The sequence below is a fragment of the Ranitomeya imitator genome, chromosome 8 (genome assembly GCF_032444005.1).
Source record: "Ranitomeya imitator isolate aRanImi1 chromosome 8, aRanImi1.pri, whole genome shotgun sequence".
NCBI classification, from domain to species: domain Eukaryota; kingdom Metazoa; phylum Chordata; class Amphibia; order Anura; family Dendrobatidae; genus Ranitomeya; species Ranitomeya imitator.
In genome coordinates, this window is record NC_091289.1 from 149,329,228 (window position 1) to 149,340,431 (window position 11,204).

General features: G+C 47.2%; 1 pseudogene; it reads right to left on the reverse strand.

The window, feature by feature from the left end:
- Positions 1-727: 727 nt before the first annotated feature.
- On the reverse strand, positions 728-10,809 carry LOC138648118 (uncharacterized; annotated as a pseudogene).
- Positions 10,810-11,204: the final 395 nt, after the last annotated feature.

Consider the following 11,204-nt stretch of genomic DNA (forward strand, 5'->3'; position numbering starts at 1 on the left):
TGGGGTCATCCTCCCAACAGTCCTTAATCAAATCAAGTGGCCGCCTGACCCTCCTCCCATAAACAAGTTCAAAGGGGGAGAATCCAGTAGACGCCTGGGGTACCTCTCTGTAGGCAAACAACAGATGGGGGAGGTACCGCTCTCAGGCTCTCCCTTCAGTCTCCACCAGCATTTTGAGCATTTGCTTTAATGTTCCATTAAAACACTCGCAGAGTCCGTTGGTTTGGGGATGATAGGCGCTGGCAACAAAATGCTGTACTTGTATTCTTTCACAGAGGCTTTCCATCAGATCAGATGTGAACTGGGTTCCCTGATCGGTCAACATTTCCCTGGGGAAACCCACACGAGAGAACACAGTCAGAAAAGCATCCGCCACTTTGTCTGCTTGGATGGAGGACAGTGCCACAGCGTCCGGGTATCGTGAGGATGTACTTTTTGCCAGAGCTGCTAGGGATTGCAAGTGGCTCTTTGATATCCACAGCCATTCGCTGGAAAGGTTCATCGATCACAGGCAGTGGCATCAATGGAGCTTTCTGTATATTCCCGGGCTTCCCAACTCTCTGACAAACTACACATGATCGGCAGTAATTGGCAATATCTGTCCCCATCTTGGGCCAATAGAAGTTATGTGTCAGGCGAGCTTTAGTCTTTTGTATTCCAAGGTGTCCGGCCAAAGGAATTTCATGGGCAATCCTCAATAATTGTTCCCTAAAAGGATAAGGGACGCTCAGCCGCCGTTCATAGTCCCAAGATTCTGTAGTATCCGTGGGGATAGTCTCTGTATACAGTCTGCCCTGGTCCCAGTAAACTCTCTCTTTGTCAGAAGCAGCAGGGGATCGGTCTGCAAAACATCTGAGCTCCTCCAAACTGACTGCAGGGCCTCCTGGAAGCTCTGACTGTCAGCCTGCAGGCCCTGGCCTAGTGTGACTGCCAGGCCCTGGTCTGAAGCTGAGTTTTCAGTGTCTGTTATCAGGGACCTTGGTGGGTCTGCCATGTATGGAGGCTCCGGGCCCACAGTATGGGCCTCTTGTTCTGGCAATTCTGTCTGAGACTCATCCTCTAATCTCTGGGCCTGAGTCTGAGCTGCAGCCTGACTCCGGGTCACAGCTGCCACATAATTACAGTCCTGAGCATTGGGACATTTTCCCTCCTTGCACGCGATCTCAGGTGGGTCACTTTCTTCCATCTTCTCTGCATCATTTACTTGCAAGGGAGGAACATAGTGGGACTCCATCCTCCCCAGGTCCGTGCCTAGCAACACAATGGTGGGAATAGCCTCTGATACTCCCCCTTCCCTCAGTCCCTTCCCTGCTCCCCAGTCCAGGTACACATGGGCCATGGGCATGGCAGGGCTGACCCCTTCAATCCCGGTTATAGACATAGTCTTTCCTGGTATGATATCGGCAGGGGTTATCATGGCTGGATGCACCAGGGTCACCTCTGCCCCAGTGTCTCTGAGACCAATGGTGACTTTATTGCCAACAGTGACAGATTGACAGTTCTAATTAGCCCTCGCATCTTAGCCGGCTACAAAGAGGACAGACGGTGGGGGGCACAGGCGGCTTTGTGGTGGTAGTTGGGCGTTTCTCCCTATCAGGGCAGACAGTGCTAACATGTCCCACTTTGTTGCAGGAGAAGAACCGGCGTGCATCGCCAAGAGAATGTCTATTCTACAGGGCCCCATAGAAGGTGGGCTTGGACAGCACTGGTGATTGGCTGGCAGAGGGAGAATGGTTCCCGTTTGGCTTACCTCCCCTCCAGCTGAATCCTGATGGCTTCCGCACCTCAGGCATTCTGTTAGCCACATAGCAGTCCGCAATACTTGCAGCCTGATCCACAGTTTGTGGCTCCCGATCACACACAAATTGTCATACATCCATGGGGCACATGTGAAGAAATTTATCCTTGACCATAAGATCTGTTAAGTCCTCAAAACTGTTAACAGAAAGTCCCCTAATCCATTGGTGGAACGTGGTTCTCAAGGTGCTCACAACATCCGCATAGCTGTCAGTTGATCCACGTAGTAGGTTCTTTCTACTTTCTACGATACACTTCTGGTGTCAGGTTGTATTTCCTGATCAGGGCCTCTTTTATGGCTTCATAGTTCGCATCCAGCTCTGGTGGGAGGCCAGCAAAAGCTTCCAGGGCTTTGCATCTCAACCCTTGGGTTAGATACTGTGCCCACTGCTCACCGGGTAGAGGGTACTGCCTGCAGGTTTTTTCAAACCCCCAAAAGAAAGTATCTAAATCTGTATCCTTCTCCATCACAGGGAAGTTTACAAGACATGGTCTCCTTGGATTTATGTCCTGGGAGGGGGTTATCTGAGGACTGATATCCCACTCTATTTGAGCCATCTGAAGCTGGAACGCTCTGTCCTCCCGGCGTTCTGCAGCCTCTCTCTCAGCCTGGTCCCGGCGTCCTGCAGCCTCTCTCTCAGCCTGTCTGTCCCGGCGTTCTGCAGCCTCTCTCTCAGCCTATCGGTGCTGTAGAATCAGCTGCATGCGCAGATTGGGATCACTTGTTCCCAGCCGTTGTAAGTCCATTTGCAAAGTACAGTCCATAGGCTCCTCAGCACTGGCATGGCTGACATTTCCATCAGGTATCTCCGGTGCAAGAGCTGGCATTGCTGGGTCCCTCTGAGGTGTACTCTCTCCTTGGCCAGATGCTTCAGCACTTTGCTCCATGTCATGCTCAATCAAGGAACATATCAGCCGCTCCCTGGATCTGTCGGCTGTCTCTATTCCTCTCTGCTCACAGAGGCCGGTCACAGCCTCTTTGCTCAGCTTCTAGTACTGGCCTACCATATCGATGAACAGCCTTTGCCAAATAAAAGATAGAAAAGAAAAACGAGGAGGGGAAACTGTTTGCAAGTATGTCTAAGTAAGCACTGAGTTGAACCTTGAAGAACTGGTGCACTCCTCGCAAGGATACCAATTCTTTAGTACAGGGAATAATTGCTTAAACCATGCACTAATGTTCTAATAGAAATAATTCTATCCCACCGCTCTGCCACCAATTGTCACGGATCCCTTCTCCGCGGTGTCACTTATTCGTCACGTGCCTGCAATCACGTGTTACTTGGGGTTGTGCCTGCAAGGGTTAATCTACCTCCCCACTCTCAGTCCAGCATTCAACCTCTGTCCTATGCTGTAATGGGAGCATAAGTCACACACCGACCCAGGCCACACACCCACTCATACACGCTGCCACCACTCATCGAATACACGGGTGATGAGTCCCAGAACTAATAATACTAATAATGTCTATCACTCATAAGGCTCACACACCTTAGGCTGATTCTTTTAGAACATTCAAGGTTCAACTTGTTAATACATACTTTAATAACAAAAGGTTCAATGCTTACAATAAGAAAAAGGTATCAAAATATGATAATAAAAAGACATGCAACTTATGCAAAACAGTATAAAATAAAGAGGAGAACTTACAGAAATTATCTAACTGGTAGTTGCTTTCTGCTCCCTGAGGGTAGGACAAATGTAGATTGGATCACACCAGCTTCTCAGGCTGCCCCATCATGTGAACACAATTCTCTGTCTGCAGCCTAAATTTATAACTTTGGTCTGAGGTCAGGTTTCTAGACCGGCCCCCCAGGTTAATATCATAATTGCGGTCTGTTGATTGGGCATGGCTGCTCTACTAATGAATATATATTATTTTCCTCTGGAGACACTTGTGAGATGGTTCCCAGGAATAGCTAACCTCCGGCCGCAATTAACATCTACCCTCCAAGCACTAGGAGGTGTCAAGTGTTCCTTTCTTCTTGGCCCTAGCCAGACCTCCTGGTGAGATATGGAGACACAATTTCTACTAGTCACAAGGATGTACCTATTAACACCTAGGTGCGACTTGCCTTCAGGACAGATGTTACATTATCACTAGTCACACATATAACCCTAGACATTTGTCACTACACACATATAGATATATATATACACATATTTCACCACACTTGTAGTAGAGATGACCTGCGGGGGTGACAAGTTGGCAATACCACTCGGCACAATGATGTTTCTCATTGCAGTCGCTGAGGTTCATGGCTGTCTCACTTCTCATGTTGAATCAAAGTAAGTACGGTTCAGCATGATAAAAAATCTCAGCATGGCGCGAGTGCGTCCAATCATCGGACCATGTGCACTAGTGATGAGTGAGTTTTCTCGAGCACGCTCGGGTGACCTCCGAGTATTTGTTAGTGTTCGGAGATTTAGTTTTCATCACCTCAGCTGAATGATTTACAGCTACTAGGCAGGCTGAGTACATGTGGGGATTTCCTAGCGACCAGGCAACCCCCACATGTACTTAGGCTGGGTAGTAGCTGTAAACCATTCAAAACTAAATCTCCAAACACTAAGGCTACGTTCACATTTGCGCTGCGTCGGGCGCAACCGCGGCGACGCATGCGTCATGCGCCCCTATATTTAACATGGGGGCGCATGGACATGCGTTGTGCTGCGTTTTGCAACGCATGCATTTTTTTGCCGCAGGCGTAGGGCGCAGAGGACGCAGCAAGTTGCTTTTTTTTTTGCGTCCAAAATTCGGCAAAAAAGGACGCATGCATCGCAAAATGCTGCGTTTTAGCGTGCATTTTGTTGCATTTTTGTTTGCGTTGTGCGCTGCGTCTCCGACGCAACATCGCACAACGCAAATGTGAACGTAGCCTAACAAATACTCGGAGGTCACCCGAGCATGCGCGGGAAAACCCGAGAAACGAGTATACTCGCTCATCACTAATGTGCACCCATATAAGTCTATGGGTGTGTGTAAAATTCGGACTGTGATCGGACAGAGACAATTGAGAAAATGGAAAAATGAAGTTTTCCATCTTCTTTTCACCTGTGATACGTGTTATGGCTGGCAATCAGGCAACACAGCGTGCAGTAATCAGCGCACATACAGAGATCTGGCAATAACCAAAAACAATAGGACGAGCTCTGAGACGTGGAATCTCTGTAGACTGCAGTACCTGATCTATCCTCACACAACTATAAGCAGCAGTGGATTGCGCCTATCACTACCTATGCAACTCGGCACTGCCTGAGGAGCTGACTAGCCTGAAGATAGAAATACAAGCCTGACTTACCTCAGAGAAATACCCCAAAGGAATAGGCAGCCCCCCACAAATAATGACTGTTAGCAAGATGAAAAGACAAACGTAGGAATGAAATAGATTCAGCAAAGTGAGGCCCGATATTCTAGACAGAGCGAGGATAGCAAAGAGAACTATGCAGTCTACAAAAAACCCTAAAACGAAAACCACGCAAAGGGGCAAAAAGACCCACCGTGCCGAACTAACAGCACGGCGGTGCACCCCTTTGCTTCTCAGAGCTTCCAGCAAAAGTTAATAGCAAGCTGGACAGAAAAAACAGAAAACAAACTAGAAGCACTTATCTAGCAGAGCAGCAGGCCCAAGGAAAGATGCAGTAGCTCAGATCCAACACTGGAACATTGACAAGGAGCAAGGAAGACAGACTCAGGTGGAGCTAAATAGCAAGGCAGCCAACGAGCTCACCAAAACACCTGAGGGAGGAAGCCCAGAGACTGCAATACCACTTGTGACCACAGAAGTGAACTCAGCCACAGAATTCACAACAGTACCCCCCCCTTGAGGAGGGGTCACCGAACCCTCACCAGAACCCCCAGGCCGACCAGGATGAGCCACATGAAAGGCACGAACAAGATCTGGGGCATGGACATCAGAGGCAAAAACCCAGGAATTATCTTCCTGAGCATAACCCTTCCATTTGACCAGATACTGGAGTTTCCGTCTAGAGACACGAGAATCCAAAATCTTCTCCACAATATACTCCAATTCCCCCTCCACCAAAACAGGGGCAGGAGGCTCCACAGATGGAACCATAGGTGCCACGTATCTCCTCAACAACGACCTATGGAATACATTATGTATGGAAAAGGAGTCTGGAAGGGTCAGACGAAAAGACACCGGATTGAGAATCTCAGAAATCCTATACGGACCAATAAAACGAGGTTTAAATTTAGGAGAGGAAACCTTCATAGGAATATGACGAGAAGATAACCAAACCAGATCCCCAACACGAAGTCGGGGTCCCACACGGCGTCTGCGATTAGCGAAAAGCTGAGCCTTCTCCTGGGACAAGGTCAAATTGTCCACTACCTGAGTCCAGATCTGCTGCAACCTGTCTACCACAGAATCCACACCAGGACAGTCCGAAGACTCAACCTGTCCTGAAGAGAAACGAGGATGGAACCCAGAATTGCAGAAAAATGGAGAGACCAAGGTAGCCGAGCTGGCCCGATTATTAAGGGCGAACTCAGCCAACGGCAAAAATGACACCCAATCATCCTGGTCAGCGGAAACAAAACATCTCAGATATGTTTCCAAGGTCTGATTGGTTCGTTCGGTCTGGCCATTAGTCTGAGGATGGAAGGCCGAGGAGAAAGATAGGTCAATGCCCATCCTACCACAAAAGGCTCGCCAGAACCTCGAGACAAACTGGGAACCTCTGTCAGAAACAATATTCTCAGGAATGCCATGTAAACGAACCACATGCTGGAAGAACAAAGGCACCAAATCAGAGGAGGAAGGCAATTTAACCAAGGGCACCAGATGGACCATTTTAGAAAAGCGATCACAGACCACCCAAATGACCGACATTTTTTGAGAAACAGGAAGGTCAGAAATGAAATCCATCGAAATATGTGTCCAAGGCCTCTTCGGGACCGGCAAGGGCAAAAGCAACCCACTGGCACGTGAACAGCAGGGCTTAGCCCTAGCACAAATTCCACAGGACTGCACAAAAGCACGCACATCCCGTGACAGAGATGGCCACCAGAAGGATCTAGCAACTAACTCCCTGGTACCAAAGATTCCTGGATGACCGGCCAGCACCGAACAATGAAGTTCAGAGATAACTTTACTAGTCCACCTATCAGGGACGAACAGTTTCTCGGCCGGACAACGATCAGGTTTATTAGCCTGAAATTTCTGCAACACTCTCCGCAAATCAGGGGAGATGGCAGACACAATGACTCCTTCCTTGAGGATACTCGCCGGCTCAGATAACCCCGGAGAGTCGGGCACAAAACTCCTAGACAGAGCATCCGCCTTCACATTTTTAGAGCCCGGAAGGTATGAAATCACAAAATCAAAACGAGCAAAAAATAACGACCAACGGGCCTGTCTAGGATTCAAGCGCTTGGCAGACTCAAGATAAGTAAGGTTCTTATGATCAGTCAATACCACCACGCGATGCTTAGCACCCTCAAGCCAATGACGCCACTCCTCGAATGCCCACTTCATGGCCAGCAACTCTCGGTTGCCCACATCATAATTACGCTCAGCAGCAGAAAATTTCCTGGAAAAGAAAGCACATGGTTTGAACACTGAGCAACCAGAACCTCTCTGTGACAAAACCGCCCCTGCACCAATCTCAGAAGCATCAACCTCGACCTGGAACGGAAGAGAAACATCAGGTTGACACAACACAGGGGCACAGCAAAAACGACGCTTCAACTCCTGAAAAGCTTCCACGGCAGCAGAAGACCAATTAACCAAATCAGCACCCTTCTTGGTCAAATCGGTCAATGGTCTGGCAATGCTAGAAAAATTACAGATGAAGCGACGATAAAAATTAGCAAAGCCCAGGAATTTCTGCAGACTTTTTAGAGATGTCGGCTGAGTCCAATCCTGGATGGCCTGAACCTTAACCGGATCCATCTCGATAGTAGAAGGGGAAAAGATGAACCCCAAAAATGAAACTTTCTGCACACCGAAGAGACACTTTGATCCCTTCACGAACAAGGAATTAGCACGCAGTACCTGGAAAACCATTCTGACTTGCTTCACATGAGACTCCCAATCATCTGAGAAGATCAAAATGTCATCCAAGTAAACAATCAAGAATTTATCCAGATACTCACGAAAAATGTCATGCATAAAAGACTGAAAAACAGATGGAGCATTGGCAAGTCCGAACGGCATCACCAGATACTCAAAATGACCCTCGGGCGTATTAAATGCCGTTTTCCATTCATCTCCCTGCCTGATTCTCACCAGATTATACGCACCACGAAGATCAATCTTAGTAAACCAACTAGCCCCCTTAATCCGAGCAAACAAGTCAGAAATCAATGGCAAGGGATACTGAAACTTAACAGTGATCTTATTAAGAAGGCGGTAATCAATACACGGTCTTAGCGAACCATCCTTCTTGGCTACAAAAAAGAACCCTGCTCCCAATGGTGACGACGATGGGCGAATATGTCCCTTCTCCAGGGACTCCTTCACATAACTGCGCATAGCGGTGTGTTCAGGTACGGACAAATTAAATAAACGACCCTTAGGGAATTTACTACCAGGAATCAAATCGATAGCACAATCACAATTCCTATGCGGAGGTAGGGCATCAGACTTGGACTCTTCAAATACATCCTGAAAGTCAGACAAGAACTCTGGGATGTCAGAAGGAATGGATGACGAAATAGACAAAAATGGAACATCACCATGTACTCCCTGACAACCCCAGCTGGTTACCGACATAGAGTTCCAATCCAATACTGGATTATGGGTTTGTAGCCATGGCAACCCCAACACGACCACATCATGCAAATTATACAGTACCAGAAAGCGAATAACTTCCTGATGTGCAGGAGCCATGCACATGGTCAGCTGGGCCCAGTACTGAGGCTTATTCTTGGCCAAAGGTGTAGCATCAATTCCTCTCAACGGAATAGGACACCGCAAAGGCTCCAAGAAAAATCCACAACGTTTAGCATAATCCAAATCCATCAGATTCAGGGCAGCGCCTGAATCCACAAACGCCATGACAGAATACGAAGACAAAGAGCACATTAAGGTAATGGACAAAAGGAATTTGGACTGTACAGTACCAATAACGGCAGAGCTATCGAACCGCCTAGTGCGTTTAGGACAATTAGAAATAGCATGAGTAGAATCACCACAATAGAAACACAGTCTGTTCAGACGTCTGTGTTCTTGCCGTTCTACTTTAGTCATAGTCCTGTCGCACTGCATAGGCTCAGGTTTACTCTCAGACAATACCGCCAGATGGTGCACAGATTTACGCTCGCGCAAGCGACGACCGATCTGAATGGCCAAGGACATAGACTCATTCAAACCAGCAGGCATAGGAAATCCCACCATTACATCCTTAAGAGCTTCAGAGAGACCCTTTCTGAACAAAGCCGCTAGTGCAGATTCATTCCACAGAGTGAGTACTGACCACTTCCTAAATTTCTGACAATATACTTCTACATCATCCTGACCCTGGCATAAAGCCAGCAGATTTTTCTCAGCCTGATCCACTGAATTAGGCTCATCGTAAAGCAATCCCAGCGCCTGGAAAAATGCATCAACATTACTCAATGCAGAATCTCCTGGTGCAAGAGAAAACGCCCAGTCCTGTGGGTCGCCGCGCAAAAAAGAAATAATAATCAAAACCTGTTGAATAGGATTACCAGAAGAATGAGGTTTCAAGGCCAAAAATAGCTTACAATTATTTCTGAAGCTCAGGAACTTAGTTCTGTCACCAAAAAACAAATCAGGAATCGGAATTCTTGGTTCTAGCATCGATTTCTGATCAATAGTATCTTGAATCTTTTGTACATTTACAACGAGATTATCCATTGAGGAGCACAGAGCCTGAATATCCATGTCCACAGCTGTGTCCTGAAGCACTCTAATGTCTAGGGGAAAAAAAAGACTGAAGACAGAGCTAAGAAAAAAAAATGATGTCAGGATTTCTTTTTTCCCTCTATTGGGAATCATTGGTGGGGCTCCTTGTACTGTTATGGCTGGCAATCAGGCAACACAGCGTGCAGTAATCAGCGCACATACAGAGATCTGGCAATAACCAAAAACAATAGGACGAGCTCTGAGACGTGGAATCTCTGTAGACTGCAGTACCTGATCTATCCTCACACAACTATAAGCAGCAGTGGATTGCGCCTATCACTACCTATGCAACTCGGCACTGCCTGAGGAGCTGACTAGCCTGAAGATAGAAATACAAGCCTGACTTACCTCAGAGAAATACCCCAAAGGAATAGGCAGCCCCCCACAAATAATGACTGTTAGCAAGATGAAAAGACAAACGTAGGAATGAAATAGATTCAGCAAAGTGAGGCCCGATATTCTAGACAGAGCGAGGATAGCAAAGAGAACTATGCAGTCTACAAAAAACCCTAAAACGAAAACCACGCAAAGGGGCAAAAAGACCCACCGTGCCGAACTAACAGCACGGCGGTGCACCCCTTTGCTTCTCAGAGCTTCCAGCAAAAGTTAATAGCAAGCTGGACAGAAAAAACAGAAAACAAACTAGAAGCACTTATCTAGCAGAGCAGCAGGCCCAAGGAAAGATGCAGTAGCTCAGATCCAACACTGGAACATTGACAAGGAGCAAGGAAGACAGACTCAGGTGGAGCTAAATAGCAAGGCAGCCAACGAGCTCACCAAAACACCTGAGGGAGGAAGCCCAGAGACTGCAATACCACTTGTGACCACAGAAGTGAACTCAGCCACAGAATTCACAACAGATACGATTCTCTTATCCAACAAAATGGGATAAGAGAATCGTATCACAGGTGAAAAGAAGATGGAGCCAAGTGTCATTAGTATAATTGGCCTGATTCTCTAACACGAGAGAACATACGGCTGTCTGACCGCAGCCTTATAATCTGAAGAATGAAGGAGTGCAAATCCTCTTAACCGCTACCTTAATGCTGCTCATCAGTGATCTGTCTCTCCCTGCCAGACTCCATTGCTCTGAGTCATCAAGACTGACATTGTTCATGCTAGTCTTGGTGAGGTAGCATGTTGGAGTCAGAGGCACCTGATTCATTAAGAGGCGCACGCCTCTTAATGAATCAGGCAAACCTTAAAAATTGCATGGGAGTTCAGAAGCCTCGCCAAAAATCTTACTCCAGTCAGTGACAACACAGCTCATCATGAATTAGAAGAGAGGGTGTCACAATGCCAGCTTTCACCATTTTGGTGGAGTTGGCTGAAACTGATATGAAAACGACAACAGTCACAAAATAAATTTGCGACTTTTCAAAGTGTTTTAAGCCAGATGGGCAGTATATTGGCTCAGTGGTTAGCACTGTTGTTTTGCAGCACTGGGGACCTGAGTTTAAATCCACTAAGGACAACATCTGCAAGGAGTTTGTAAGTTCTCCACATGTTTGT